Source organism: Tamandua tetradactyla, chromosome 15, assembly GCF_023851605.1.
Source record: "Tamandua tetradactyla isolate mTamTet1 chromosome 15, mTamTet1.pri, whole genome shotgun sequence".
NCBI lineage: Eukaryota > Metazoa > Chordata > Mammalia > Pilosa > Myrmecophagidae > Tamandua > Tamandua tetradactyla.
This window is the reverse complement of record NC_135341.1, coordinates 15370158-15387907: the sequence shown is the minus strand read 5'-3', so window position 1 is coordinate 15387907 and position 17750 is coordinate 15370158. Positions and strand designations below refer to the sequence as shown.

The window sequence follows — 17750 nt, the reverse complement described above, 5'->3', positions numbered from 1 at the left end:
ACTGAATTTTTTTATACTACTTGAGCTTTATTTTGCATAGACATTTCATGAATTATTAATCCAACTCTGAGCAGAGCTTTCATTGTGGACCAAACAATCGTTATGGCAATAAATTTAAGGAAAGTCAATTTTTGTATTTGACTTAATGTACTCTTACATTTTAAAAACTATATACATTCTTGAATTTCAGCTTACCAAAATAGGATAGCCTCTATTTAATAGCATAAGTTCTGTTTTCCTGACAAAATATTCAAACCTTTTATTACATTCATGTTCCAAAGTTGTTTACAGACTTAACTTCCTCACTGTTTTTTTTTCAAGACCTAAGTAAACAAGTCACACAGAAATATAGTTTTACTATAATACTAATACACAGTTTAAAGTTCAAGATCAAATATTAGAAGGTGAGAATCTTTTAAATGTGCCTTATGACAAAGAACAGCATGTTTTTTAATGGCCAAAAAAGCAAGAGCAAAAAACAAACAAACAAAAAAACCAACAACCGAACCTTTTGGCTTAGAATTAGAAAATTATAGTCCATTTAATTAAAAGTTAACTGAGTAATCAATAACCTAAGAAACGGAACCAATTCTGATCAGCTCTCTAATAACTCAGACATTTCTTAGTGTGTATGTATATACAAGCACACCACATACCATCATAGTCAAAATAAAATGATTTTGAAAACAATTATAAAAGCTCATCTGAGGGCAGGTCACGGTGGCTCAGCAGGCAGGAATGCTTACCTGCGATGCCAGAGGACCTGGGTTCGGTTCCCGGTGCCTGCCCATGTTAAAAATAAATAAATAATACATAAAAATAAAACATTAGCTTTTAAAAAAAAAAAAGCTCATCTGAGACCGTGTTATCACATACCAGTTTACAAGAGGACTACCCCAATTTTTTTTAAACAAATACTTTTTTGTTAACTAGGGAGCTAGGGAAAAAAGTGGGGATAACTAGAATATTTCTAAATAAACTTATTGTGAAAATATTTATTATGAAAATTCTAAATTTCTAAGAAACACTTTTATCTTCTAGATGGGCAAAAAAAACAGCTAGCTTGTTTCTATAAACACAGCCATATTCTTTCATTTACAATTGTCTGCCTGTTGTCATACAACAGCAAAGTTGAGTAGTAGCCACAGGCATGGTACGTCCCACAAAGCCTAAACTATTTGCTAGCTAGCTTTTTATGGAAAAATGTTGCTGACCTCTGTTCTAGATGCTTGCTAGATAAAATGGTATTAAGTGTAGAGACTTTGGAGAACAGAGTTCAATGGTTAACTAAACTGGAATGAAATGGGATAATGTGAATTGGAAATGAACAAATGTTTATTTTGAATATAACATAAGATAAAATCAGCAGAGGATTCTTTTTAAAACAAACATTTAATATTTTAAAACACTCGGTTTTACAGGAAAGACATTTTAATAATATATACTTGTATTTTTGCCATTAAACATCATTTTACAAACTGACAAAAATAAAGATGGCAGTTCTAAGAAGCTCAATTGAAAGCATAACGAAATTTTCTTCAGCTTTCCACTTTAATGGCCGAAAATACCACGCAGACTTGTGCAATGTCATCATATCCATTTGTTCTCTTTAAGAATGCATCAGTCAGTCTTAAGCCGGAAACACTTTGCAATCCCTGTACAGAAGGCAGTTGAGTAAGGGTGAGGCACAGAGAGGAACTTGGGTGTAGCTTTCCAAGCTTTCTTCCTGAAATGCCACACCAGTGTATAGAATTGGTATTACACATTTCTGAAACAAGATCCATGGTCCTTTCACTGCAGTTTGTTATTTTACAGGTAATATGAAAAGGTTCTTCTAGATTTCTGGTATCTGGGATTGCCTAGAAGACAACCTAACATCTCCATGACCTGGAGTCATTCTTTGAAGTTGGCTGGTTTGTAACCTTCCCCTTTCACCTAGATTGGTTTTCCACACTATATCCAATTTTCCAATTATAGTTACTCCCTTAATGATGCCTGCCTTTTCTGCAAACCCTTTCTTGGGCCTTAGGCAGTGTAAAAACTGGTGTGCATCCACTGGGGGCAAATAGTCTCTTGACCCAAACAGAGACAGACATTCTCCAGCTTGGTTGACAGAATTTAGTTCCTCTACATTGGACATTACAGATGGCTCCAATGAGCCCTTCTCCATAAACATGGGTGAGGTTCTAATGTCTTGAATCTGGGCTTCAAATATTTCATCAGGCTCTGCATTGTAAAATTTGGTTTTCACATCCAATGGTTTGAGAACCTGAAATCAGAAAAATTTTCTAAAATAAATTTTTTCTCCACTCTGAGTTGTGCAACTCATTGCACACACCAAGCTTCTCTGAAGACTGGTTACTGGAGGGCTTGGGCTCCTCTGTCAGAGAGCAAGGCACAGGCTGATATCTGCTGGGCCTTCTCTCCCATGTTTCATTGCTTCAGTTCCTGGCTTCTCCATCTGTGGCTTTTTTCTCTAACCTTCTCTGGGTGTTTATCTCTTTTCAATTTCTCTTAATCTAATCTCTCAGCTTCCATATGTGTTTTATCCGCTTTCAAAGGACTCCAGTTGGAGGATTATGGCCCACCTTCGAAAACTGGAATTTTAACCATTTCTTAAATACCAAATATGACCTGGGGGCCCTAGAAAGAAGAGGAATCCACAATGACTCTTTCCAAGGTCCTCCCCTGGGTGCTCATGGAAAAGACCAGGGAGAATACTAGAAAGAAAAGAAAGACTCCTTTGGCAGTGCAGGAAAGAAGGTGACCGTCTGCCACTGGGGACAGGCACAGGAAGGCACAGAACGCACATCCTGGAAACTTCTCACATAGAACATGCAAGTCATCTTTAATCCCAGGTAAAGATCAGTGACCACTGTCAGGGACCACTGACTCTACCTCCCCACAAGTGTGCCAAGCAAATTCCATCTGCCACTAGGAGATGAACAGAAAAACCCACTTGTTTCCAGGATCTTGCTGTGATGATAAGCAGACCTTTGACAATTAAAGCGCAGAAGCCAATCCCCTCTTCCCCACAGATACAGAGGAAAATTCAGCAGCCACGGTAAGTGAAGTAGAAACAGGAACATTGAAAAAAAACCCACACTTCTGTAGCTCAGGCACATAGGGCCTGCCTAGTTCTTTAATGTATCATTGTATTAGATTTCTAAGTATTTTGTTGAGTATTTTTGCATCTATAGTCATAAGAGAAATAGTATTGCAATTTTCTTTTCTTGTATCTTTATCAGGCTTTAGTATTAGGTCTCATAGAATGAGTTAGGTAGTATTCCCTCCTCTTTGGTGTTTTGGAAGAGTCTGAGCAGGATGTTATTCTTGAAATGATTGATAAAATCCTCCGATGAAGACATCTGGTCCTAGGCTTTTCTTCATTGGGAGGAAACCTCATCCCTGGAAGTCATGTCCCACATTGCCAGGGAGATTTACAACCCCTGGGAGTCATAACCCACATGAGATGGGGGGCAAGGGGGAAGAGTAAGTTCACCTGCTGAATAGGCTTAGAGAGAGAGGTCACATCTGAGCAAAAAGAGGGTTCTCTGGCATGACTCTTAGGCATAATTATAACTAGGCTTAACTTCTCCTATGCAGGAATAAGTTTCATAGGGGCGAGCTCCAAGATCAAGGGTTCAGCCTATTGAATTGATTGTCCCCACTGCTTGCAAGAATATCAGGAATTCTCCAAATGGGGAAGTTAAATATTTCCTCCTTTCTCCCAAGTCCCCCAAGGGGACTTTACAAATACTTTTTTTATTCTCTGCCTAAATCACTCTAGGATATATACGGGCATCACACTAACTTGTTCAAACCAATAAGATCTCGCTCACTATTCAAGATTCCATGTTATTATGGTGTTCAAATAAACAGACCATACAAGTTAAATTAGACCATGTGCTATCAAAAATATAATTTTGCATGGAATAAACATCAATTACTTTGGCCTCACACAGAAGTTGAGGCTTTAAAATACAGACCATATCATCCTTTACCCTGTATTTTGTTTTACCTTAGTCCTATACAGATCAGCTTCATTCATATCTCTACTTGAAATCTGATTACTTTTTCAACTTTTGTAACAGTTGTTGTATGGGTAATGCTGACTTTCACAGCTTCAGAGCTCTAACTCTGAGTCTCAGGAGTCGTACAAATATCTAAAGTTCCAGGGAATGACCAGGTGATACACAAAAAGCTCAGCATCTCAAAATTTAGAAAAAAACAATTACAACGCTGGAATAGATTAACCGCTCTAAGAATTTACAATCCAGGAAACTTTACAATAGGGCCCAAACTGTTAACCATGCTCTTGACTTCAATTCCCGTTTGTATATTATAGCTAGTCCACATGAGTGAAGCATGATAATATTTGTCCTTTTGTTTCTGGCATTCACTCAACCTACTGTCCTCAAGGTTCATTCACCTAGTTGCATGCTGCACAACTTCATTCCTTCTTACAGCAGCTCAGTATGTATACACCACAGTTCCCCCTTCCTCAGTGGAGGTACCCTTAAGCCACCTCCATCCACTGCAAATCACAAACACTGCTACCATAAAGACCAGTGTGCAAATGTTGTCGGAAGGTTCTTGACTGATTCGATCTCTTTCCTCGTAATTGGACTATTGAAGTCTTCTATTTCTTTTTTTTTTTTTTTTAACATGGGCAGGCACCGGATCCTCGGGCATGGCAGGCAAACACTCTTACCTGCTGAGCCACTGTGGTCCGCCCTTCTATTTCTTTTAGAGTCATGTAATTGTTCACATGTTTCTAGGAATTTGTCCATATCATCTAAGTTGTCTAACTTGTTGGCATGCAGTTGATAATAGTATCCTCTTAGGATTCTTTTTATTTCTTTGGGTAATGCCTCCCCCCACTTATTTCTGATTTTATTTATTTGCATTTTCTCTTTTTTTCTTTTTCTATCTAACTAAGGGTTTGTCAATTTTATTGATCTCAAAGAACCAACTTTTGGTTTTGTTACTTCTCTCTGTTGTGCCTTTATTCTCAATTTCATGTATTTCTGCTCTAATCTTTGTTATTTTCTTCCTTTGGCTTGCTTTGCGTTAACTTTGTTCTTGCTCTAGTTCCTTCAAGTGTGCAGTTAGGTCTTCCATTTTTGCTCTTTCTTCTGAAAGTGTTCAAGGGTATAAATTTCCTTCTCACCACTATCCTCACTGCATCTTCTAAGTTTTCATATGCTATGTTCTCATTTTCATCCATCTCAAGATATTTATCTTATGAATTCCCTTGCTTTTTCTGCTTTGACCCACTGACTGTTTAAGGGAGTATTCTTTAAACTCCATATATTTTTGGATTTTTCAGTTCTCCGTTATTGATTTTCAGCTTCATACCATAGGATCAGACAAGATGCTTTGTGTAATTTCAAATCTTTCTAAATTTATTGAAACTTGTTTTATGGCCCAACATGTGGTCTATCCTGGGGAATGATCCATGGGCACTTGACATGAATGTATATCCTGGTGTTCTGTCTTTAGGTCTAGTTAATTTATAATATTATTCATGTTCTCTCTTTCCTTATCGATCCTCTGTCTAAATGTTCTAACGTTGACGAGACTGGTGTACTGAAATTTCCTACCATTATTGTTGAGGTGCCTATTTCTCCTTCAATTTGCCAGTGTTTGTCTCACATATTTTGGGTTACCATAGTAGGGTGCATAAATATTTATGATTGTTATTTCTTCTTGGTGGATTGCCCCTTTTATCACTATATAGTGTCCTTTGTCTCTTATAACAGCTTTTGACATAAAGTCTATTTTGTGCAATATTAACATACCTAACCTTCCTCTTTGGGGGCTTCTGCTTGCATGGAATATCTTTTTCCTTCCTTTCACTTTCAACCTATTTGTTTCTTTGGGTCTAAGCTGAGTCTATTGTAAAGAATATATAGTTGGATCATACTTTTTTGTCCATTCTGCCAACCTGTGTCTTTTGATTGGTGAGTTTAATCCATTACCATTCAGTGTTATTCCTGTAAAAGCAGTACTTACTTAAGCCATTTTGTCCTTTGGTTTTTATATGTCATATCTCTTTTTTGTCTCTCTATTCCTTTATTGCAACCTCCTTTTCTGAATAGTTGATATTTTGTAACGTAACTGATTCCTTTCTCACTTTTCTTCCAGTGTACTTTTTAAATACCTTTTTTCTGTTTTCCCTGAGATATATATTGCATAATCTACATCTATATCCTACTAATTTAAAAAGATAACAAGTTAGCTTCAATAGCATGCACAATCTCTGCTCTGTTTCTCCTCCTTATGCTTTTATTCCACTTTACCACTTTATATTTTACACATCTATTACCAAGCAATATGCCTCTTTCTTGTTCTATTTTACTCTTGTTCTTACCTGAATTATAAAGTAGATTTTTATACTGCAGATACAGTACTATTGGGTTTTGAATTTACCCTTTTAGTTATCCTTACTGATGATCTCCATTTCTTCATACTACTCCAAGCCTCTCTCTCCTGTCTCTTCCTCTCAGCCTGCAGAGAGGAAGTAATCCCTATAGTAATTCTTGTGGGCAGATCTTTTTGTTAATGAACTCTTTCCATTTCTATTTATCTGTGAGTATTTTAAACCCTCCCTGATATTTGAATGACAGTTTTGCCAGATAAATCACTCCTGGCTGGCAGTTTTTCTCTTTCAATATCTTCAAATATACCACTGGCTATTCTCTTCCACAATTTCTCATGATAAATTGGCACATAGTCTTATTAAGAATCCCTTGTATGTGATGAGTCATTTTTCTCTTGCTGCTTTTTGGAATTTTCTCCTTATCTGTGGTATTTGACTATCTGATTAGTATGTGTTTTGGAGTAGGTCTGTTGGAGTTTATCCTGTGAGGAGTACATTGCTCATATTGGACATGTTTGTCTTTCAAACTATTGAAATTTTTTCACTATTATTTCCTCAAATATTCTTTCTGCCCCTTTCCCCTTCTCATCCTTCTGGGATACCCATGACATGCATGTTTGTGTGCTTCATTCTTTCACTGAAATTCCGAAAACACTACTCAATTTTTTCCATTCTTTCCTCTGTTTATTCTTCCGACTGTATGATTTTGATTGCCCTGTCTTCTAGTTTGCTGATTCTTTCATCTACCTGTTCAAATCTGCTGTTGGATGACTCTAATGTATTTTTAATCTCTCCTATTGTGCTTTTTAGCCCCATAATTTCTGTTACATTCATTTTTATATTTACAAATTCTTTATGCTCTCATATTGTCTTCTTAATAATTTTTATCTCTTTATGTATATTTTCTGTGCTGGTCTGGAATGATGTATGTACCCTAGAAAAGCCACGCTTTAGTCCTAATCCCATTTTGCAGGGGCAGCCATTTCTTCTGATCCCTATTTGGTATTGTATGTTTGAAACTGTAATTAGATCATCTCCCTGGAGATGTGATTTAATCAAGAGTGGTTGTTAAGATGGATTAGGTGATGACATGTCTCCACCCATTTGGGTGGGTCTTGATAAGTTTCTGGAGTCCTATAAAAGAGGAAACATTTTGGAGAATGTAAGAGATTTGGAGAGAGCAGAAAATGCTGCAGCACCACGAACCAGAGAGTCCACTAGCCAGTGACCTTTGGAGATGAAGAAGGAAAATGCCTCCTGGGGAGCTTCAGGAAACCAGAAGCCAGGAGAGAAAGCTAGCAGATGATGCCATACTCGCCATGTGCCCTTCCAGCTGAGAGAGAAGCCCTGACTGTGTCTGCCATGTGCCTTCTCACTTGAGAGAGAAACCCTGAACTTCATCAGCCTTTTTGAACCAAAGTATCTTTCCCTGGATACCTCTGATTGGACATTTCTATAGGCTTGTTTTAATTGGGACATTTCCTCAGCCTTAGAACTGTAAACTAGCAATTTATTAAATTCCCCTTTTTAAAAGCCATTCTGTTTCTGGTATATTGCATTCTGGCAGCTAGCAAACTAGAACATTTTCCTTCATCTCCTAGGAGAGTTGTTTAAACCACTTTGATTATTTTTTTCCAAATTCTGCTGTCTCCTCTGAAGCTTTATTTTGTTCCCATGACTGAGCCATATCTTCTTGTTTCTTAGTATGGCTTGTAATTTTTTGCTGATGTCTAGGCATCTGATTATCTTGATGAATTGATTTTGAAGGCCCATTTCTCCTTCTTGCTTAGGGTTTTATTGTTGATTGGCTATGTATTAAGGCTCTTCTTTGACACTTGCTCCAACTTATTCTAGATCTGTAAAATAGACAGAGTTTAACTGTTCAGATTTTCTCAACCCCTCTTCATCTGATCCTTGCCCTGAATTTGTGGTGCAATTGTTTCCTCCCCTGAAGAAATCTTCTTTTTCTCTATAACTTCTCTGGGAATCTTGATCTGTTCTGTTTGTGTGTGTGTGTATGTGTGTGTGTGCAGAATTTTCTCTCCAGTTCCAATGATTTGTTTAAATTCTCTCCTTCACTCACTGCCCTGTTTTCCTTATACTTTTCAGTTCTGTGACCCATTCTATCTTACAACAGTTCAATTTAACCCTCATTTGTTGTTTTTGTTGTTTCTGTGAGGCTTTTCTGCCTCTGGTTTCTTCCTCATTATGGTTCTCCACCCCAGAAAGGCAGATGGGGTCAATCCAGGAAGGTGGGTCATTTTAGAAATCTCTGTTTTACAATTAGGTGGTCCAGCTGACTGAAACTGGACTGAGTGAGCCACAAGAGTTCTTGGCAGAAGTTCTATCATGTTCTCTCTATGTATTTTCTTTGTTCCCCCGGGGGTCCTTTTGTGTGCAGTACTCAACATCTTGTGTTCTGCCATGGGACTCTCAAGATTTAGTTCCCTACACCTGGATATGCCTGGAGTTCTAACTCATTACTGTGAGTTGCTCTATAATCTCTGTCTGATGTGGAAAGAACACAGGCTAAGCTGCCTCTGTTGCAACTCCCAAGGTGCATGGGACCAAGTGATGGGGAGGAGAATGGGAACCAACCAGTGATCTGGGGTAGAATTTTCCTTCCTGATATTTTTCCTTTTCTTTGATTCAGCATTTGTGGAGTCCTTCTCCTGTCTCTACTGTCATCCAGAGTTCTAAGCAAGTGGGATTTGTCCTTTTATTTACTAAATCTCTGGGGAGGCTTTTTTCTGGGGATGTATTTCATCACCATGTTAATGACATTACTCCCTACGGCAACAGATTTATGTCAAGAGTGCCAAGCCCACCAAATGGGGAAAGAAGAATCTTTTCAACAAAGAGTGCTGGGAATACTGGATATCCATATACAAAAGAATGAAGGTAGACTCCTAACTCATACCACATACCAAAACTAACTAAAATGGATCAAAGACCTAATTATACAAGCCCAAAGTATAAAACTCCTAGAAGAAAATGCAAGTAAACATCTTTGGGGTCTGTGTCAAGCAATGGTGTCTTTACAACCAAAGCACAAGCAACAAAAGAAAAAATAGTTGAATGGAACTTCATCAAAATTAAAACACTGCGCGTCAAAGTATCATAAAAATGAAAAGAAAACCTACAGAGTAGGAGAAAGTATTTGGCAATCACATATTCAATAAGGGTCTAACAATCAGAATATATAAAGAAATCCTACAACTCGACAAAAAGACAAATAACCAGGTAAAAATGGGAATAAGACTTAAATATATATTTCTCCAAGGAAATTATGCAAGTGACCAATAAACACATGAAAAGATACTCAACATCATTAGTCATTAGACAACTGCAAATCAAATCACAATAAGAAACCATTTCACACCCACTAGAATGACTATTATTTAAAAAAAATAAAAAATAACAAGTGTTGGGTACGATATGGAGAAATAGGAACCTCATTCATCGTTGGTAGAAATGTAAAATGGTACAGCCACTGTAGAAAACAACCTGGCTATTCCTGAAGGTTAAGTATAAAATTACAGTATCACCTAGAAATCCCACCCAAGGGGGACTGAATTGTGCCGTCCAGTTTCAACATGTTCTCCGTCTATATTCTGACTGGTGTAGAGCCATTGTAGTAAGATCTATTTGGTTAAGGTTTGGCCCAACTAAATCTGGTTATGCTTTAATCCAGATTACTGGAATCCTTCACATGTAAAGTGAAAGCCAGATGGAGAGTGAACGTGACATCAGAAGCAGTCAGAAGTCAACAGAACCCACAGAGAAAGAACACATCTTCATGTGCATTTCCATGTGATGGAAAAACAAAGTGTCTCCAAAGATTGCTGGTCAGCCGGAAGATACCAACACTATTTGGAAGCAAGCCTTCTAGCCTCTGAAACCATGAACCAATAAATTCCAAATGTTAAGCCAATATATTGTATGGTATATGTTTTAACAGTCAGGAAACTAAAACAATACCCAAAATAACTGTAAGCAGGGAGTTACGCAGATATTTGCACACTGGTGATCATGACAGCATTATTCACAATTGCCAAAAGATGGAAGCAACCCAAAAGTCTATGAACCAATGAATGGATAAACAAAATGTGGTATATAGATACAATGGAATATTATTAAGTGTTAAAATAAATTAAGTTCTGATACAGGAAACAACATGTATGAACATGAAGATATCATGTTGAGTAAAATAAACCAGACACAAAAGGACAAATATTGTCTGAGCACACTGATATGAAATAATTAGAAAAAACAAATTCTCAGAGTCAGATACTAGAATACAGGTTACCAGGGACTGGGATAGGGGTAGAGAATGGAAAGTTGATGCTTAATTGGTAGAGTTTCTTTTTAGGGTGATGGAAAGGTTTTAGTAATAGATGGTAGTGATGGTAGCACAACATTGTGAATGTAATTAAAACCACTGAATTATATATTACAATGTGGTTAAGGGAGAAAGTTTAGGTTGTATAGACCCTTAAACTTCCAAAAGTTAAAATTTTATTTACTGGAATAAATTTTTTTTAACTTAGGACTATACAACACAGTGCATCATTATGTAAACCATGGATTACAGCTAATAATATAATTATAATTGTATTGTTGCCTCAATTTTAAGAAAGTTACCACACTAATGCAAACCATTAATGAATGAGAAAACTCCATGTTTAATGGGGATATATGATTTTTCTGTAACCTGCAGCTCCCCTAATAAAAAAAAATTTTCCTGCAATAAAAAATAGATCATTGTAACTGACCAAAATGAACAGATTACAAAACAAAACCATATGATCAGCCCAGTAGATATAGAAAAAATATTTGACAAACTTCAATATTCATTAATAATAACAAAAAAATAAATTCACCAAACTAGAAACAGAAGGAAACCTCCTCAACCTGATAAAAGGTACATATGGAAATCCTAAAACAAACATACATAATTGTGGAAGACAGCATACATTCCCCCCAAGACTGGGAACAAAGCAAGGATATCAGCTCTCACCATAGCTATTCAACCTTGCACTATAGGTCCTAACTAGTTCAATTAGGCAAGAAAAAGAAATAAAAAGCATCTCTTTTTATTTATATACTGAAAAGGAAGATATATACAATTCTATCTACAAATGACACGATCACTTATTAGAAAATAAGGGATTCTACAAAAAGCTCTAAAAGTAGTAAAATAATTTAACAAGGTCTCAAGATAAAAGGTCAATGCAGGGAGAAGATGGCAGCTTAGTAAGGTGCGCGTGTCTTAGTTCCTCCTCCAGAACAACTACTAAATAACTAGAAACAGTACAGAACAGCTCCCGGAGCCATGACAGAGACCAGACACACAGTGTACCCCAGTCTGGAACGGCTGGACCGGCTACGAGACTCCACTGCAGTGAGGTCCCTGAGCGGTGCGCACTTCCCCGGGCTAAGGCGGCTGGTGGCCGGCCCCCCTCCCTCCCTCCTTCCCAATCCGGCTGAGAGACTCAGATCAGCGGTTCCCCAAGCCACAGACTGGCGACCAGAGCCCCTCCCACACACATGGCTTCCCGGACCGTCTGGGAGCCTCGGATCAGCGGTTCCCCAAGTTGTGGCGACCGGAGCCCCTCCCACACACGTGGTTTCTTGGGCCGGCTGGGAGCCTCGGATCGGCGGTTCCCCAAGCCATGGAGGCCGGCGACCCGAGCCCCTCCCACACACGCGGTTTCCTGGAGGCAAAGGAAAGAGTCTCCAACAGTAGTAGAGACTGAGTCCAACCTAACACCAATAGTGGCATTAATGAACAACTTCTGACTACGAAAAATAGGCCCTCAGCTCAGGCAAAACTGATCAAGGTAGAAGTCGCTTATTGGGCTAACTGAAAAAGAGGAAAGGGGGCGAAACACAGCCTTCTGCGGCTGTTTCTGCAGAGGCTTGGTTGCCTCTGGGCTCAGCACTGGGATTACACAGGTTGCGACTGCCCCGAACGCAGAGATGGGCTGCTTTCAGGGCTCTCTACCACCTGAACCCTCCCCGTGGGAGGGGTGAAACGCAACTCAGGTGGAATCCCTCTCTCAAGGAATTCAGATTCCAGGACTTCACAATTTGATACATTAAAACCAACGGACAACCTTTCCTCTGTCTCCACCACACACCCAGCAGTGACAGTCTTCCAAAGTTAAAGGAGCCACAACATCTTTTGCTGGTGGGACCCGCAGATAGACAAGCACCACATACTGGGCAGGATAAGAAAAACAGAGCCAAGAGACTTCACAGGAAAGTCTTTCAACCTGCTGGGTCCCACACTCAGGGAAATCTGATTAAATGTCCAGACGCCAGCAAAAAATAACAAAACACACCAGGAAAATTGAAGATATGGCCCAGTCAAAGGAACAAACCAATAGCTCAAATGAGATACAGGAGCTGAGACAACTAATTCTGAATATACGAACAGAAATGGAAAACCTCTTCAAAAACCAAATCAATAAATTGAGGGAGGACATGAAGAAGGAATGGAATGAACAAAAAGAAGAAATGAAAAGTCAGAAAAAACAAATCACAGAACTTATGGAAATGAAAGATACAGTAGAAGAGATGAAAAAAACAATGGAAACCTACAATGGTAGATTTCAAGAGACAGAGGCTAGAATTAGTGAACTGGAGGATGGAACATCTGAAATCCAAAAAGAAACAGAAAATATAGGGAAAAGAATGGAAAAATTTGAGCAGGGGCTCAGGGAATTGAATGATAATATGAAGTGCACAAATATACGTGTTGTGGGTTTCCCAGAAGGAGAAGAGAAGAGAAAAGGAGGAGAAAAACTAATGGAAGAAATTATCACTGAAAATTTCCCAACTCTTATGAAAGACCTAAAATTGCAGATCCAAGAAGTGCAGCGCACCCCAAAGAGAATAGATCCAAACAGGTGTTCTCCAAGATACTTACTAGTTAGAATGTCAGAGGTCAAAGAGAAAGAGAGGATCTTGAAAGCAGCAAGAGAAAAACAATCCATCACATACAAGGGAAACCCAATAAGACTATGTGTAGATTTCTCAGCAGAAACCATGGAGGCAAGAAGACAGTGGGATGATATATTTAAATTACTAAAAGAGAAAAACTGCCAACCAAGACTTCTATATCCAGCAAAATTGTCCTTCAAAAATGAGGGAGAAATTAAAACATTTTCAGACAAAAAGTCACTGAGAGAATTTGTGACCAAGAGACCAGCTCTGCAAGAAATACTAAGGGGAACACTAGAGTCAGATACGAAAAGACAGAAGAGAGAGGTATGGAGAAGAGTGTAGAAATAAGGAAAATCAGATATGATATATATAATACAAATGGCAAAATGGTAGAGGAAAATATTACCCAAACAGTAATAACACTAAATGTTAATGGACTGAATTCCCCAATCAAAAGACATAGACTGGCAGAATGGATTAAAAAAACAGGATCCTTCTATATGCTGTCTACAGAAAACACATCTTAGACCCAAAGAGAAACATAGGTTGAAAGTGAAAGGTTGGGAAAAGATATTTCATGCAAATAACAACCAGAAAAGAGCAGGAGTAGCTATACTAACATCCAACAAATTAGACTTCAAATGTAAAACAGTTAAAAGAGACAAAGAAGGATATACTAATAAAAGGAACAATTAAACAAGAAGACATAACAATCATAAATATTTATGCACCAAATCAGAATGCCCCAAAATACATGAGGAATACACTGCAATTACTGAAAAGGGAAATAGACACATCTACCATAATAGCTGGAGACTTCAATGCCCCACTCTCATCAATGGACAGAACATCTAGACAGAGAGGATCAATAAAGAAACAGAGAACTTGAATATTACAATAAATGAGCTAGACTTCACAGACATTTATAGGACATTACACCCCACAACAGCAGGATACACCTTTTTCTCAAGTGCTCATGGATCATTCTCAAAGATAGACCATATGCTGGGTCACAAAGCAAGTCTCAACAAATTTAAAAAGATTGAAATCATACACAACACTTTCTCGGATCATAAAGGAATGAAGTTGGAAATGAATAATAGGCACAGTGCCGGAAAATTCACAAATACGTGGAGGCTCAACAACACACTCTTTAAACAACGAGTGGGTCAAGGAAGAAATTACAAGAGAAATTAGTAAATATCTCGAGGCGAATGAAAATGAAAACACAACATATCAAAACCTATGGGACGCAGCAAAGGCAGTGCTAAGAGGGAAATTTATTGCCCTAAATGCCTTTATCAGAAAAGAAGAAAGGGCAAAAATTTGGGAATTAACTGTCCACTTGGAAGAACTGGAGAAAGAACAGCAAACTAATCCCAAAGCAAGCAAAAGGAAAGAAATAACAAAGATTAGAGCAGAAATAAATGAAATTGAGAACATGAAAACAATAGAGAAAATCAATAAGACCAGAAGTTGGTTCTATGAGAAAATCAACAAGATTGATGGGCCCTTAGCAAGATTGACAAAAAGAAGAAGAGAGAGGACACAAATAAATAAAATCAGAAATGGAAGAGGAGACATAACCACTGACCTCACAGAAATAAAGGAGGTAATAACAGGATACTATGAACAACTTTATGCTAATAAATACAACAATGTAGATGAAATGGACAAGTTCCTAGAAAGGCATGAACAACCAACTTTGACTCAAGAAGATATAGATGACCTCAACAAACCAATCACAAGTAAAGAAATTGAATCAGTCATTCAAAAGCTTCCCAAAAAGAAAAGTCCAGGACCAGATGGCTTCACATGTGAATTCTACCAAACATTTCAGAAAGAATTAGTACCAACTCTGCTCAAACTCTTCAAAAAAATTGAAGTGGAGGGAAAACTACCTAATTCATTCTATGAAGCCAACATCACCCTCATACCAAAACCAGGCAAAGATATTACAAAAAAAGAAAACTACAGACCAATCTCTCTAATGAATATAGATGCAAAAATCCTCAACAAAATTCTAGCAAATCGAATCCAGCAACACATTAAAAGAATTATACATCATGACCAAGTAGGATTCATCCCAGGTATGCAAGGATGGTTCAACATAAGAAAATCAATTAATGTAATACACCATATCAACAAATCAAAGCAGAAAAATCACATGATCATCTCAATTGATGCAGAGAAGGCATTTGACAAGATTCAACATCCTTTCCCGTTGAAAACACTTCAAAGGATAGGAATACAAGGGAACTTCCTTAAAATGATAGAGGGAATATATGAAAAACCCACAGCTAATATCGTCCTCAAAGGGGAAAAATTGAAAACTTCCCCCTAAGATCAGGAATAAGACAAGGATGTCCATTATCACCACTATTATTCAACATTGTGTTGGAGGTTCTACCCAGAGCAATTAGACAAGAAAAAGAAATACAAGGCATCAAAATTGGAAAGGAAGAAGTAAAACTATCACTGTTTGCAGATGATATGATACTATACGTCGAAAACCCGGAAAAATCCACAACAAAACTACTAGAGCTAATAAATGAGTACAGCAAAGTAGCAGGTTACAAGATCAACATTCAAAAATCTGTAGTGTTTCTATACACTATCAATGAACAAACTGAGGGGGAAATCAAGAAACGAATTCCATTTACAATCGCAACTAAAAGAAGAAAATACTTAGGAATAAATTTAACTAAAGAGACAAAAGACCTATACAAAGAAAACTATAAAAAACTGTTAAAAGAAATCACAGAAGACCTAAATAGACGGAAGGGCATACCGTGTTCATGAATTGGAAGACTAAATATAGTTAAGATGTCAATTCTACCTAAATTGATTTACAGATTCAATGCAATACCAATCAAAATCCCAACAACTTATTTTTCAGAAACAGAAAAACCAATAAGCAAATTTATCTGGAAGGGCAGGGTGCCCCGAATTGCTAAAAGTATCTTGAGGAAAAAAAATGAAGCTGGAGGTCTCACGCTGCCGGACTTTAAGGCATATTATGAAGCCACAGTGGTCAAAACAGCATGGTACTGGCATAAAGATAGATATATCAACCAATGGAATCGAATAGAGTGCTCAGATATAGACCCTCTCATCTATGGACATTTGATCTTTGATAAGGCAGTCAAGCCAACTCACCTGGGAAAGAACAGTCTCTTCAATAAATGGTGCCTAGAGAACTGGCTATCCATATGCAAAAGAAGGAAAGAAGACCCATCTCTCACACCCTATACAAAAGTTAACTCAAAATGGATCAAAGATCTAAACATTAGGTCTAAGACCATAAAACAGTTGGAGGAAAATGTAGGGAGATATCTTATGAATCTTACAATTGGAGGGGGTTTTGTGGACCTTAAACCTAAAGCAAGAACACTGAAGAAATAAATAAATAAATGGGAGCTCCTCAAAATTAAACACTTTTGTGCATCAAAGAACTTCATCAAGAAAGTAGAAAGACAGCCTACACAATGGGAGACAATATTTGGAAACGACATATCAGATAAAGGTCTAGTATCCAGAATTTATAAAGAGATTGTTCAATTCAAAACAAAAAGATAGCCAACCCAATTACAAAATGGGAAAAAGACTTGAACAGACACCTCTCAGAGGAGGAAATACAAATGGCCAAAAGGCACATGAAGAGATGCTCAATGTCCCTGGCCATTAGAGAAATGCAAATCAAAACCACAATGAGATATCATCTCACACCCACCAGAATGGCCATTATCAACAAAACAAAAAATAACAAGTGCTGGAGAAGATGTGGAGAAAGAGGCACACTTATCCACTGTTGGTGGGAATGTCAAATGGTGCAACCACTGTGCAAGGCAGTTTGGCGGTTCCTCAAAAAACTGAATATAGAATTGCCATATGACCCAGCAATACCATTGCTGGGCATCTACTCAGAGGACTTAAAGGGCAAAGACACAAACGGACATTTGCACACCAATGTTTATAGCAGCGTTATTTACAATTGCAAAGAGATGGAAACAGCCAAAATGTCCATCAACAGACGAGTGGCTAAACAAACTGTGGTATATACATACGATGGAATATTATGCAGCTTTAAGACAGAATAAACTTATGAAGCATGTAATAACATGGATGGACCTAGAGAACATTATGCTGAGTGAGACTAGCAAAAAACTAAAGGACAAATACTGTATGGTCCCAGTGATGTGAACCGACATTAGAGAATAAACTTGGAATATGTCATTGGTAACAGAGACCATCAGGAGTTAGAAATAGGGTAAGATAATGGGTAATTGGAGCTGAAGGGATACAGACAGTGCAACAGGACTGAATACAAAAACTCAAAACTGGACAGCACAATACTACTTAATTGTAATGTAATTATGTTAAAACACTGAATGAAGCTGCATCTGAGCTATAG

The 17750-nt window shown here is 37.7% G+C and overlaps 1 protein-coding gene and 1 pseudogene across 1 annotated transcript in view; both read right to left on the bottom strand.

The window, feature by feature from the left end:
* The window catches only part of TAFA4 (TAFA chemokine like family member 4), a 265526-nt gene that overhangs the window by 84558 nt on the left and 163218 nt on the right, over nt 1-17750 (bottom strand). The gene's annotated exons all lie outside the window — the stretch shown is intronic.
* The window catches only part of LOC143657715 (trafficking protein particle complex subunit 13 pseudogene), a 94112-nt pseudogene continuing 77900 nt past the window's right edge, over nt 1539-17750 (bottom strand).